The 15,403-nt window shown below is 43.4% G+C and overlaps 1 pseudogene; it reads left to right on the forward strand.

Moving 5' to 3' along the window:
• Positions 1–4,852: 4,852 nt before the first annotated feature.
• LOC117348035 lies at positions 4,853–5,818 on the forward strand (annotated as a pseudogene).
• The last annotated feature ends 9,585 nt before the right edge of the window (positions 5,819–15,403 follow it).

A 15,403-nucleotide genomic window follows, 5' to 3' on the forward strand; every position in this document is an offset into this window, starting at 1 on the left:
AGTATCCCATGAAAAAAGCCCTGAATAAATGTGATATTTTAAATGCTGTAATGTTTGTAATTTTAAACATGGTTTCAGAAAATCACAGCCTGAGGAGAACTGGTCCATGTTCCTGTTTCTATCTCTACTGATCTGAAGGGTTACCTTTGAAAGCTCATCATAAAATGCATTGAGTTTGTCCAATAAAAAAGGTATTACCTTATTTCCTTTGGCTTTTGCTTTATTTCTATAACATAAGAACATAAGAACATAAGAACTGCCATCTCCGGATCAGACCCATGGTCCATCGAGTCCGGCGATCCGCACACGCGGAGGCCCAGTCAGGTATACACCTGATGTAGTTTTACCACCCATATCCCTCTATGCCTCTCATAAGGAGATGTGCATCTAATTTGCCTTTGAATCCTAGCACAGTGGATTCCTTAATAACCTCCTGTGGAAGAGCATTCCAGGCGTTCACCACTCGCTGCGTAAAGCAGAACCTCCTGACATTTGTCCTGGACTTGTCCCCCCTTAGCTTTAAACCATGTCCTCTTGTCCGTGTCACGTTGGACAGTGTAAATAATTTGTTTTTCTGCTCTATTTTATCGATGTCTTTCAGTATTTTGAACGTCTCTATCATGTCCCCTCGCAGCCTCCTCTTCTCAAGGGAGAACAGTCCTAGTTTCTTGAGTCGTTCCTCATATTCCAAGTTCTCCATACCTCTTATTAGCTTCGTTGCTCGTCTCTGCACCCTCTCCAGCAGTTTTATATCCCTCTTTAGTTTGGGAGACCAATGTTGGACACAGTATTCCAAGTGTGGTCTGACCATTGCTCTATAAAGCGGCATTATGACTTTCTCCGATCTGTACTATGAACAGAAGCAGCAGCAATTACTCAAGAAGTAAGATCACTTCTGCCCTTCCCAGAAATACCAGAGGCATGAAAAGAGTAACCTAAAATCATGTCATATCCTTACTGCGCTCTTCTCCTTTTCTAGAATGTTTATCTACTAATGTTACGATTTATTTCCTAAATAAATTATACAAAACTTCTTGACAGCATCATATATGCAAGCTGGCAATGTTTGTGCTCACTGCAAGAAACTGTCAGTGGAGATCTGAAGCAGCCTGAAGAGCAGATGACACTTTTGCATATTAATTTTTCAGAGGTTTTGATGTTTTTTCGGTGTAAATTGTCTTCTTTCAGTAATTTGCTGCTTCCACCTTTCATGAATTATGGTTTCTCTTGTGGGATATAGAAGTCAGTTTTTAAAGGAAAAAAGGATGGGATTTGGGAATTTTTAAATTTCCATATCCTGTATACTTGTTTGGATACATTATTAAATCTCAATAAAAAAAATGATGGGATTTGATATACCACTTTTCAGTGGCTGCAGTCAAACCAGACGTTCGGAAAAACCCTGAAATGTTCTCTTTTTAGAGGACTGTCCAGGCTCCCAGATAGACTTTCTAAAACCTAGCATTTGTCAAGGTTTTGGAAAGTCCCTACAAGCTCTGGCCGCATCTGGAGGGCCTCTGAGCATGTGCGGGTGATGTTACATGCATCTGAGACTGCTCTAGACCCTCCAGACACGGCCGGAGCTCGTAGCAAAGAAAGGAGACTTTCTAGGGGCGGGGCTGGAGGGCAGAATGGGGCAGGGCTAGAGGCAGAACCGGGTGGGGCTGGAGGCAGAACCAAGCGTGATCATATGACCAGGGTTTTCTTTTTTTTAAATATGGTAACCCTATATACAGATACTTATTATGACCTGGGGAAATGGAGGGTTTAGCGACTTGCTCAGAGTCACAAGGTGCTGCATTGGGAATCAAACCCTGTACCTGCCAGGTGTCAGCGCTTATAAGTGGAAATTGCGATTTCACAACTCCCACATTTAAGTGGCACCAATTAAATAGTGAAGCCATAATTTTAACTTGGTTTCAATTGGAGATGGATATAAACTACATGGGATTAAGGAAACCAACTTCCTTAATCTCTCATGTAAAGTCCAGGGACAAGTACATAGGATCTGTAAGGGAAAAGAAGATATAGTGGATGCTAAGGGCATACTGGATAAACCAGATGTCCCCAGTATTCAGTCAGCAGCATTCAGCGTTTTCTAAAATGCTAATTGTTGCTGGTTAAATTATCCCCTGATATTCAGCACTGGGCCATGTCCGTGCAATGGGACTGAATTCTAGGGAATTATTCTGGGTGGGCTGGCCTCCTGGAGCTTATGTGAGCCAGGCCGATATTCACCTGAGCCTACATAAGACAGTTATGCAGTCCTCAGCTGAATATTGGGCCAGGATCAGTAAAAACTTTTTTTTTAAACGTGAGCCCCTTGAACCCCGACACACCCCCCTCTCTCCTTCCTTCTTCCCTTCCAAAATCCCTCCCACCCCTCAGTAGGTCAGATAGCCCCCCTCCCAGGCCTACTCTGATCTCCGATGGTCCTGTAGTGGTCATGAAAGGAGCAGAGACCCCTCACTCTTGTCACCCTGAATATTGCCAGCACCCACATAAGTTCTGATTCTTCCCAACACTTTTTTGAAAGTCAGTGAGAGGTGATATTCAGTGGCGCTGCCCAGTTTAGTGTTGCTGAATAATCAGCGGTTGGGCAATTTAACAAGCAATTTAAATGAGCCAGAGACTCTCCAGACCACTTAGATCACTCTAAATATTGGCCCCATTGTCTTTATCTGCCTTCATTTTCTCCGTTTCTATATTCTACTGTTCTGTTGTGATGCCATAAACTCAAATCTAATCTACTGTATATACTCGAATATAAGTCAAGACCCCCATTTTTCCCCTCACAAAGGAGGAAAAATGTTTGACTCGAATATAAGTCGGGGCTTAATATTCAAGTGCCATGCCCTGCCAGGATCTGCACTCAGTGTCCCCTCCCTGCCAAGTTCTGCACCCAACCCCCTTCCCTCCATGCCCTGCACTCAGTCCCATTCCCTACCAAGCTGTGAACCAAGCCCCCTTCCCCGCCAAGCTCTGAAAACTGTCCCCCCTCCCTGCCAGGCTCTGAACACTGTCCCACCTTCCTTCCCTATACCCTCTTCCCCTTAAAAAGAGCCAACATCATCATGATGTCACAATGGCTTGATTGTCCCATACTCCCCTCTGCCCTCTAACCCAGCCAGTAGATTAACCCTTCCCCTTAAATTAAACCACCTAGTGGTAGGCCGGGATAGGAGGGATCTCCTGCCCTGGCTGACAATAATAATTACCACCCTCTCTCCTTCCCTCCCTCGTGTACCTGTTCCCTGGTGGTCCAGCATGTATCCCGCGCTGAAATCCTTTGTAAAGGTAGCAGCCAGCAGTGCACCAGGACCAGCACGCAGGAGCGAGCTTTTTGTGCTGCCAGCTGGCCCTGCACTGCTCCTTGATAGGCTACCGCAAGTTCTCATGGGAATCGCAGTTCTCGGGGCGGCCTAAAGCTCACTCGGCCTAAAGTCAGCTCGGGTGCGCCGCTGGCTGCTACCTTTACAAAGGATTTCAGCGCGGAATACACGCTAGACCACCAGGGAACAGGTACGCGAGGGAAGGTGGTAATTATTAGTGTCGGCTGGGGCAGGAGACGGGAGGGCCTAAGGCAAGCCTGCAGGAAGTCCGGGAGGGTTTTGGGTGGTCACTGGGGGATGACTCAAATATAAACCAGGACCCCCATTTTTGGGCCAATTTTTTGGCCCCAAAATCCCGGTTTATATTAGAGTATATAAGCTTTGGCTTATATACCGGATCATCTCCCAGTGGAGCTCAACTCGGTTCACATATAATTAAGATTAGAGTACATAGCAGAAAACATAAGAGAAGGAAGAACTAATTAAAAACTAAAGTACATAAGAAAAGCATAAGAAAAATAACTACAGTGTTCTCCCTAGGGCCTTTTAGCCGGGCGCTCCGCCTAGCTAATTTAGATGACCGCCCGGCTGTCATCTCGATCGCAATCCTGCTGCTTCTGCTGCTGCTCAACATTTAAAAAAAACAAAAACCTTCTCACCGGCTTGGAGATTTACCAGACTGACTGGCACAGCCTGAATCGCAGGAGCCTGACTTTTTAAAAAAAATTTTAACGCCAGCAAGTGACTTGAACCCATGCTCCAGGGCTCTAACATGTGCATGTCGGCTTCCCTTCTCTTCCCACCGAAACCGGAAGTCATGTCCCGGGGGGGGAAGGGAAGGGAAGCCAGCATGCACACTTTAGAGCCCCAGAGCATGGGTTCGCTACAGGAGACAGGTCACCTTACAACTTGCTCTTGCTTGCTTCGGGCTTTTCTCACTGCCGGGTCCTGCCTACTTTCTGTTTCCATGAAAGCAGTTCCCGGCAACGAGGAAGGCCCAAAGCAAGCAAGAGCAGCGAGTTGTAAGCTTCCCTCCATCGCTGACCTATGGAAGATAGGTCAGCGATGGAAGGAAGCTTACAACTTGCCTTAGTCCAGCCCTGCATAACATGCGGCCCAAAACGGATCTCACTGTGGCCCGCACCCGATATGGTTCTTACTCCGCTCTCCTGCCCGTTGGGGTTCAGACCGTGTCAGCTTCTCCCACTAACAGGAACCACCAGCTGGAAGCGTCACTCTCGCGCGTGCTTCTCAAGAATAGACCTCGACGCAAGAAGGGGAAAGGGGTGTTGAGGGAAGTCCAGCTGTGAAAATGAAGGCCCAGGAGCAGGAGAAGCGTCCCAGTTTGCCTAGAAATGGCTCAAGGCAAAGCTGTTCTGCTGTCGCATGCGGGATCCTGTGCCTCGCAGCAGGCTCTTGACAAGAATGGGAAAATCCAGAAGACAATACTTCCAAGGATAGAAGGATTGGGAAGATGATGTGAATATGAAAATTTGCAAAAAGAAGACAATAAGGAGCAGCCTTTTTCTGTTGGCTCACTGAAGAAACTGGCAGCAATGCCTGACCATACAGATATATCCTTGAGTCCTGAAGAGCGGGTGTGCGCTTTAAGTAAACTTGGCTGCAATGTCACAATCAATGAGGCCATTACTCCACGCCGCTACTTCTGATCAGGGGTAGAGATGGAATGGATAGCAGCTGTATATTTAGAGGAGGGAAACCTGGAAAATGTATTTGTTCTTTATAACAAGTTTATAATCTTATTTGTAGAAAAACTCCCTAATCATCGAGACTATCGGCAGTGTGCTGTACCAGAGAAACAAGATATTATGAAGAAATTGAAGGATGTGGCCTTTCCCTGAACAGATAAGTTAAAGAAAACTATTTTAAAGAAGTATGGAATGGAATACCAGCAACAAACTGCAGACCGAATATCTACAGAAATTTGAGCAGCAGCAAATGATCGAAGAAGAAAAGAAGCGAATTGTACAGATGCGGCAGCAACAGTTTAACTATTTTGAAGATCAGCTCAGGAGGCAAGATTTATCCCAAGATCAGATGAACATTAAAGGGCATTTGAAGGCATCCGAGCAGATTGAGGAGAACATGTCCTGCTTTTCCATGCCTAAAAATACCACTTTGTCTAATGTAATCTCTGATCAGATCCTTAAGAGTGATGCAACTATGTATGCTGGACAGTCTCCTCCAGTAAACAGAGATTTAAAGCCTGCAGCCATACAGAACCAGATGGTCAAAGGGCTCCGAAGTGTAGTATTGCCAAGGGATCTGTCTCACAAGTTTCTGCTGCTGGCAGATGTAAACACAGCACAAGAAATAGAGACTTGTGGCATTCTCTGTGGAAAGCTGATGCATAATGAATTTACTATTACCCATGTAATAGTGCCAAAGCAGTCTGCTGGACCAGACTATAGTACAGTGATATGGAGAATGTGGAAGAATTATTCAGTGTTCAAGATCAACATGATCTCCTCACAGAAGAAAGACGGAGAGAAAGAGAGAGGCCTGGACCAAAGGGGAAAGACAAGAGGCAGATGCTGGAGAGGGGGGAAAGAAGGGAAGGAGATAGATGCCAAACCATGGGGTGGAGTGGGAAGGAAGGAAGAAAGGAAAGGAGAAGAGAGAGATGCCAGAGCATAGGGGAGGGGTGGAGACAAAAAATGGAGAGGGGGTGAAGTTGAAATAAATCATGTACAAAGGAGAGAAATGGCACAGGATATAGAGTTTATTGAAGGGACATAGAGGGAAGATACCATATGGAACAGAGAGAGGGCGGACACTGGATGGAAAGGGCAGAGAGGGTGTAAGGGGCAGCGAGAGAGTAGACAGTAGATGGAAGGGGTAGAGAGAGAGGGAAGAGGGTGGGTGGAAGGGGCAAAGAGAGACGACAGATGTTGCATGGAAGGGAGCGAGGACATGCTGAATAGAAAGAAGAGAGCGAAGAGAAGATGACTAAATCAGAAACGACAAAAGGTAGAAAAAATATTTTCGTTGCTTTACGTAGAATCAAGAAGTATTGTAACTGTATTGATTAAAATTTATCAATAGGAAATGGAAATAAGGCAATTTGGGGGGGGGACTAAACCTTTTTCCTCAGGTCAGGACAGGATACCATAACAGCTGTATACTGTACTGTCTTGAAGAAAGATTTGGCCTCTGAAAGCTAATTGAAAAATTGATTAGTCCAATAAAATGGTATTTTCTTATTTCTCATTATTTGTTTTATTTCTATTTGTTAATTTGTAAAGTGGTGATTGTTATGTAGCAGTTTTTTCAAATTTACATCTACTGTCTTTATATTTTGCACAGTATTAGGGGATGTGTCACTGTTTCTGTGGTGTTACAGAGTCTGGTTTCTTGGCGATTTAGTTTTAACTTTTGTCTACATATTTCTATTTATAGTTTGTGATTATTCTATATTGGGCGAAGATGTTTCTGTGGTCTGTGTGTCTGAAAAGGACATGGCTTTCTGTTAGCATCAACTGTACAGGATCAATTGACTGTGTAGGATCTGGTTTGTTTAGTTTTACAATGCGTGTGTTGGTGTTCTAGTGCTCACTGTAGTGTTTAAGCTGCTGCCTTTTCCTAGGTGCACCCTTGTTGTGTGACTCATGGATTATTACCAAAAATAACTTTTTTATATAGAGGAGGGGGTTGTTAAAAAATGATCAGCATTGGCTGTCATATATACTAAGTATGTCACTGGATTTAATGACCCTATTCTAACTTTACTGTTGACGTAAGTGGTGTTGTCCCCTCCTCCCCTTCCCCCCCTCTCCGCAGTATGAATAATTAAATTAAAGTATTAACATCGAACAGCTTTCAAATGACATTATAAGCAAATAAAAATAAAATATTTTTAATACATTGCTAATTATTACCTGCATCTTTACCTAAACTGTTTTGCCCTAGCTCTTACTTTGCACTATAGCAAAATAAAAAAGAAGCAGATAAAGATCAATCACACAGGTCTCCTTCAAGGCTCAGTAACACCTCTCCATAAATTATGTGGAAGAGGTCTGGAAGTGGGGATAGCATCTATTTCATATCCTCAGTGAGACCTCAGGAAGGAACCTAGAGGTGTTGTATAGCCATTTCTTGTATGACTGGATGAGCTATATTTATCTTTTTTTTTTTTTTTAGTTGTTTAAATTCATGCAGAAATAAATGGCTAGATTGAACCTAATGACTTCGTTAACGCATTTCCCTTTTTTAAACCTCTCTATACCATTTGAAAGAGGGTGAATATCTAATTATTCACTTCTAGAATTGGATACTTCTTAAATTTAGTAAAAATATTCTGGCACAAGTGTCAAACCTTAAAAAAGGAAGTCATATTGAGCATTGGAAAATAATAAGAATTAACTAATAAAAATAGTATACATTTAATTTTCCCCACCACCAAATTTCCCCACTCCACCCCACCCCACCCAGCTACTTTTTCATACCACCTGGCTGGAAAAAATTTCTGGGGAGAACACTGAACTATAATATTATCATTTCATTGAGGCTGTAGTTAAACCATTTAAAAACTGCGAGAAAAACAAAGTTTTCAGAAATTTACTAAATAATTGCAGCTGGCCTAAAAGCCTAATGGAGTCAGGAAGTTCATTCCAGATCTCTACAAACTTGAAAACAAAAGATCGACTGAGATTCCCAGCAGATTTAATTCACTTAAAGGAAGGGAAGGCTAACATATCTTTGTGTGTTTCTCAAATGGCAAAGTCTAAGGGTATTCCAACATAAGGGGACAAAAAGATCAAATATTCCATAGAGAAGCTTGAAGATTATGCATGCGCATTTAAACTGGATCCTAAAGCTAATTGGGAGCCAGTGAAGCTTTATCAACAAAGGGGAAACTCTGCTCGATCTCTGGCTTTATCTTCACCACCCTGCCAATAAAGGATTCTCTGCGCTTACCTTGCACTTTATAGGATTGTTTTGGCCTCTACCGGTCCCATTAGGAGCCATTTAGCCTCTTTTTCAAAGAAGAAATATTTCCTTTTGTTACCTCGATTTCACTTTATAGAACAATCCATTGCTCTTAAATTTTCTTTCACTGGAAAATGAATGCTTCTTGTATTTTATTTACTCCTTTATTTACTTCTCATAGACAGCAATATTTGTCATGTATTCTTGATTATTAATTATAAAGACCCGCTTGGCATAGTTTCTTATATCATCACTACTTACAGTAGGACTTTTACTAATGGTGCACTTGAGATTAATTTTCTAATTTTTGCACATAGCTTAAAAATATTCTAAGGTTATTGTATCTTGTAAACTAATTAATATCCATATTTGTGGAAATTAACTGATTTAAGGAATGCAGTTTGTAGTTTAATTAGTATACTGATCTATGTTTGGATTACTACATTTTTGAGGTTTATAATTAATGTTCTCTCACTTTCCTTAATGAGAGAAATATGTAATAGGAATTCCCTTCTATTTTTATCTTTCTTCTGATTACTTAATAAATTCTGGCTTTTACAAAGCCACAATAGAGGTTTCTACTGTGGTCCAGTGAGGTAAATGTTCCAATGCTCATAGAAGTCTGATGAGCGTTGGATCATTTACTTTGTAGCCCTGTGGTAGAAACCTCTACCTAGTGGCATCACCATCTTGGTGGGGACGCCAGCACCTACTACTACTATTTATCACTTCTATAGTGCTAAAGGGAGCACACAGCATTCCATATTTTGACATTAAATAGACGGTACCTGCTTAGAAGGGCTTACAATGTAACTTGAACAGACAGAAATGACATATAGGGTTGGGGATGCAGAACCGAAGGTGAGAAGAGTTAGGAGTTGAAAGCAGTCTTGAAGAGTTGGGCTTTTAACTTGGACTTGAACTGCCAGAGATGGAGCCCACCATAGAGATTTGGGCATTTTGTTCCAGGCGTTTGGCACAAGATAGAAGGGATGGAGTCTGGAGTTGACAGAGAAGGGGAAGGGCACAGATAAGAGGGACTTACTAGCTGAGTGGAGCTCGCAGCAGGGAACACAGGAAGAGATAAGTGAAGAGAGATAACGAGGGGCAGTTGAGTGAATTTACTTGTAGATCAGTAAGAGGAGTTTGAATTGTATTCAGAAACAGATGGGAAGTCAATGAAGTGACTTTAGGAGAGGGCACCTCTCCATACCCCCATGCCACGCTCACATCCTCTCCCGTACCTCTTTAAATCGTCACCAACATGAGCAACTCCTCCAGCCTGCTGCTCGCGCTGGCCTGGCTCCCATCTGAAATCACTTCCTGGTTGCAGGCCAGAGAAGCTGCTCATGCTGGCAAAGATTTAAAGAGGTACAGAGAGAAGGGAGAGTGCGAATGTGGCGTGGGGAGGCAGGGAAGGAGCGAAGAAGGTGGAAAGGAAGGCACGGGAGATGCCACCACCCTGGGCACCTCCCATCCTTTGTATGCCACTGCCTCTAACATGGCCTTGTAAAAGGGGGGGGGGGCAAAGTTATTGTGAGGTGGAAACCTTCCAAATTCTTTTTTTGTTCTTTTTTCATGAAGTATTAGCTTTGGGCTCCTTTTACCAAACCGCAGTAGAGGTTTTTACTGTGGGCCAGCAAAGCAAATGTTCCAACGCTCATTCAATTCCTCTGAGTGTCAGAGCATTTACCTCGCTGCCCCTTGCTTACAAACGTCTAGTGCCGTTTAGTAAAACCCATACATCAAACTTGTTCCCTTTTCGAAACAGGTCTGCCAGCTAGATCCTCAGATGCACCACTCCACGTTCAATTCAATTTCATAACGTTAAGCTTAAGGTGCATTGTCTTCACCGGATCCAATTTTATAAATACATTTATGAGTCTATGTTTAACTTTATAAATATATAATTATATGAATTTAATTTTTTTTTTTTTTTAAATTATTTATTTATAAAATTTTACAATATTTCCAAGCATATACATCTTGTACAGTAAAGTGAGACCAAACAACATATTAAACTAAAATCCCATAATTAATATTACTACAAGGAAATACTTAATCTAGCTGATCTCACACTAGTCCTCAATATTATTGGATCCATCATTAAGAGTAGAACTTATATAATTCAAATTAATTAAATAAGAAAAATCCTTATCTGACTAAAGTGCAGGGAACTAACTTTTCATAGACGTTTTATGTTGTTATTCCTTTTTCTAGACGTTTCATTGAGAGAAAACTAATCAGTTGAGATGGCTCTGTAAATATATACTTCAATGATAAATATCTAACTACACATTTACATGGATATCTCAAAAAGAAAATACCCCCTATTTGAGTCACTCCAGGTTTTAGAATTAAAAATTCTTTCCTTCTTTTCTGAGTCTCCCTAGAGACATCAGGAAAAATCTGAATATGCTGCCCCAGGAAGTCTTTGGATCTATTTTTGAAGAAAAGTTTTAATATCCAATCCTTGTCTGGAGCCAAAGCAACAGACAACAAGAGAGTAGCTGGAACAGCCATTTCTCTATCTGATTGTTCCAATATAGCCGAAATGTCCAATGACCTCTCCCGGAGTTCCTCAATTTTTTCTTCTTCTTTGGATTGGGGCTTAGCAGGTAAGTAATACACTCTTGTAAGAGGAGGTAAGGAGTTTTCAGGAATTTCCAAAATTTCCATAAAATATCTTTTCACCATTTCTCTGGGAGAAGTTGACAGGATTCTTGGAAAATTTATAAATCTCAAATTATTTATTCGACCATTATTCTCCTGCATTTCCAACTTCTTCCTGAGTAATATATTTTCTTTAACCAACATATCTTGATTTTGTTTCAGTAACGTTAGCTCCTTATTTGTATTTTGTGTCTCAGTTTTAAATTGTAATATGTCCTGCTTTAAAACTTTTATTTCTTCCTTTTGTTCTTTTAATTCTTTATCCAAACTTTTTATTTGAGGATTTAAGGAATTCCCTAGATTCACTACCAAGTCCCATAATGCTTCAAGTGTGACTGTAGGAGGTTTCGTAGGTGAGAAAAGTTGTAATGGTGTAGTATCTAAATGTTCTGAAATTAGCTTTACTTCAGTGACGTCTTGTAGTCCTCCAACCTCTGTTGTCCCGGTCGCAAGTCCCGTTGTCATATTCAGCGAGCCCTCCATACTAGCCTCTGTGGACAAAGAAGTAACCACCTCCTCAGGTGGATTCTGGTCCCGTGGGGAGCTGGCAGCTTGCGGCGTCGGTTGGAGGGGTGGCGTCCTAACGTCGGGGCTAAGAGTGACATCATGCTCAGGAGAACCCTCCGCACTACTCTCCGGGGGTATCTGCAACGAGCTAGCTCCCGACCCTTCTTGTTCCCGCTGTAGACGTCGGAGAAAATCATCAATAGTGACCACTGGAGTTAAGGGTCGCCGGGAGGCTCCTCCGGTGTTCCTTCCTCGTCTTTTCGGCATTATTAGAAAAAGAAAGAAAAAAGAACTTCAACGCCGACCTCACTGTAGCAGACAAGGAAAAAATATCTTAGATCCAGTAATAGGGAGCAGGATCCGATCCGGGTTCTATGTACCCCAAATGAAATTACCTACTACCGGCTCCCGGACTCCTCGTGGCCCTTAAGGGGCTCCCAAGGGGCCTTCGGCCGCGCGGCTGCGGCCGCAACCGCAGCAGCGGGTGCTTTAAATGCTGTCGGAGACGGACCCAGTGACGTCAGGGGTCCGTCTCTGTAAGTGCCTGTATGCGCCGCCAAAGCAGAGAAGAAAAGCCGCCGCTGTACAGTCCAGGACCAGCAACGGGACACCCCACAACTCTCCTCCAGTCCAGTAAGCTGCTCCCAGTGTGGCTACAGCAGCGGGTGCTTTAAATGCTGTCGGAGACGGACCCAGTGACGTCAGGGGTCCGTCTCTGTAAGTGCCTGTATGCGCCGCCAAAGCAGAGAAGAAAAGCCGCCGCTGTACAGTCCGGGACCAGCAACGGGACACCCCACAACTCTCCTCCAGTCCAGTAAGCTGCTCCCCATGAATTTAATTTTTAAACTTTAACTTATCTTTTAGTTCGTGGTCTCTCTTTCTTAGGGACTTCCTTTTGCCAACATGTTTCACTGAAGAGAGCTTTTTCAAGGCCGGGTCCCTAATAGTTATACGCCATCCATCTAGACCACAGTTCTTCAACCGCCGGTCCGCGGACCGGTGCTGGTCTGCAGAAAATTTCTGCCGGTCCGCGCAGGGCCGGCGAGATCAAGTCGGCAGTTAAATTTCCTGCCGACTGCGGTTCCTCCCGACTGCGGTTCCTCCCAGCCTCAGGCGATCAAGATAGGCTGCCAACGTCGGGGCCTTCCCTCTCTGAGTCTCGCCTGTTCGGAAACAGGAAGTTGAAACAAAATAGGCGGGACTCAGAGAGTGAAAGTTCCGACGTCGGCAGCGTATCTTGATCGCCACCCCTGCCGAGTTGCTGATGAGGGCCGCGGGGAAGTTGCGATTAGACCGGAGAGAGCTGTAGATTCAGGTGCAGGTGGAGGGAGATGGTCAGCGTGTGCGAACAAGATCCTGGGGAGCCTTCACAGTGGCTGTCTCCCCTCCCACTAGCTCTCCAATTTGCCAGGGAAGTGATTTACCGGCAACTTCCTGCAGGCAAGTACCGAGAGCTGCTGGAAGGGGAGGAAGCCACTGTAGGAGGCTGGGAAGGTCTGGAAAAGGGAGAGCTGTTACTGAACTTGAAGGGAGTTAGAAGGAGAGATGCTGCTGGGAGGGGAGGAGGGAAAGGTATGGGAAGAGAGTTAATGTTGGATAGAGGGAGGAGGGAAGGGAGAAGAAGGAGAGATGCTGCTGGGAGGGGAAGAGGGAAAGGGATGGGAAGAGAGTTAATGTTGGATAGAGGGAGGAGGGAAGGGAGAAGAAGGAGAGATGCTGCTGGGAGGGAGAAGGGAAAGGGATGGGAAGAGAGTTAATGTTGGATAGAGGGAGGAGGGAAGGGAGAAGGAAAAAAAGGAAGGAGGGTAGGGAGAAAGAAAAAAGGAAGGAAACAGCTGGCAGGGAGATTACAGGAGGGGAAGGGGGTCAGGGTGGAATGGAGAGATCAGAAAGGGGAGAGAGAGGAATGAGAAAGTAGAGAGACATTGATGCTGGAAAGGGGGTCAGCAGAGAAATGAGAGAGGGATAAAGATGCTAGATCTGGTGTAGGAGAGATAAAAATGAAGAAGGCAGTGAAGCTGGAATGAATGATGTAAAAAGGAGAGGAGGATGGACAAGGAAGAGGGGCATAGAAAGAAGTCAGATACATATGGAAGGGGGAGAGGGCAGACATTGGATGGAACGGGCAGATGCTGGAAGGAAAAGAGTGAAAAGAAGATGAAAGCAGAAACCAGAGACAACAAAAGGTAGAAAAAAATAATTTTATTTCTATTTTGTCATTAGAATATATCAGATTTGAATTATATATCCTGCTAGAGACATAACTGGGGACTGCAGTATTCTGTTAGCATGATATTTCTATGTAGCATTCTATAATAACTTGGCTTGTTCAGTTTTCTTGATAGTAAAGGGGATATATGTGAAGGGGAGGGGAGACAGGGGTTTTGATGGTATTGTTTCTTTTTATACTTTAATAAAATACGTTCAATATAAAATCATAATTGCGGCTTGTGCAGATGGGATCAGATGGTTTGCGGGGACCGAGCTCGCGGAGATGGGGCGTAAACGGGGTTTTTAAATTTTAGTCCTAGTAGTTTGCCGGTCCACAAAATAATTATTTTATTTCTGCCGGTCCACGGTCTGCTAGACCACACTTCTCAATGAATCATTGATGAATGATTGTTGAGCAAAATTAATGAATTTTTTTATTTATTTATTTATTTTTATTTATTCAATTTTTCTATACCGTTCTCCCAGGGGAGTTCAGAACGGTTTACATGAATTTATTCAGGTACTCAAGCATTTTTCCCTGTCTGTCCCGGCGGGCTCACAATCTACCTAATGTACCTGGGGCAATGGGGAGATTAAGTGACTTGCCCAGGGTCACAAGGAGCAGCATGGGTTTGAACCCACAACCCCAGGGTGCTGAGGCTGTAGCTTTAACCACTGCGCAAGGTGCAGTTAGTTAGATTATAGTTTAGTAAAAACCCAGCATAAATTTAATCCTGGTGATCTTGCACATAGTCATTTTTAAAAATAATAATAAGGTCAATATTCAGCATCTGCTCCCACAATAGGGGTGGAGGAATAACCTAATGGTTAGGGCAGTGGACTATGATCCTGGGGAACTGGGTTCAATTCCTGTCACAGCTCCATATGATCCTGGTTAAGTCACTCAATCCTCTATTGCCCTAAGTACAAAAAACTTAGGCTCCCTTTTATGAAGATGCATTAGGCTTTTTCATCATTGGCCACAGCAGTAAAAATCCTGACATTCATAGGAATTTTGTGAGTATAGGAGTTTTTACCACCACAGGCACAAATAAAAAAAGCCTAATGCGGCTTCATAAAAGGGAGTGGGGTTAGATTCTGAGCCCAGTAGGAACAAAGAAAGTACTTGCATATAATGTGTATAGCAGTGTGGATGAGGTCTGACAAGTTTGCAAACTCATTCTAGAAAAAGTGCTACATACCTCATTGCTGAATATCACTACGGTCATCTTCGAAATACTCCCCTTCGGAAGCTATGCACAGACAACAGCGCCTAGTCCTCCATTCAAAGCAATTTTGAAATTCTTTTTCTAGAATGCCCATCAGAGCTGTCATCATATTACCCTTGACTAGTCTTTAAGCCCGTTACATTAACGGGTGCTAGAATATATGTCTGTCTGTCTTTCTTTCTGTCTCACTCCCTGCCCTTGTGTCTTTCTTCTTTTCTTTCTGTCTCCCTCCCTCCTATTATTTGTCTTTCTTTCTATTTGTCTCTCTTTCTGCCCCCTATGCAGCATTTATCTCCCCTTGTCCACTTTCCTGTACAGTAGCCATATCAGCATTCCCTCCCCCTCCATTTCCTTGTGCATCAGCATTTCCCCCCTCCCTACTTCCCTGTGCAGCATTTTCCTCCCTCAGGTGCTAGAATATGTGTGTGTGTGTGTCTTTATTTTTTCTCTCTCTGTCTCCTTAGCCACTTTTTCCTGTCCATTCTCCCTTCTTTTTACCTC

Source organism: Geotrypetes seraphini, chromosome 14 (assembly GCF_902459505.1).
Source record: "Geotrypetes seraphini chromosome 14, aGeoSer1.1, whole genome shotgun sequence".
In the NCBI taxonomy this organism is placed as follows: domain Eukaryota; kingdom Metazoa; phylum Chordata; class Amphibia; order Gymnophiona; family Dermophiidae; genus Geotrypetes; species Geotrypetes seraphini.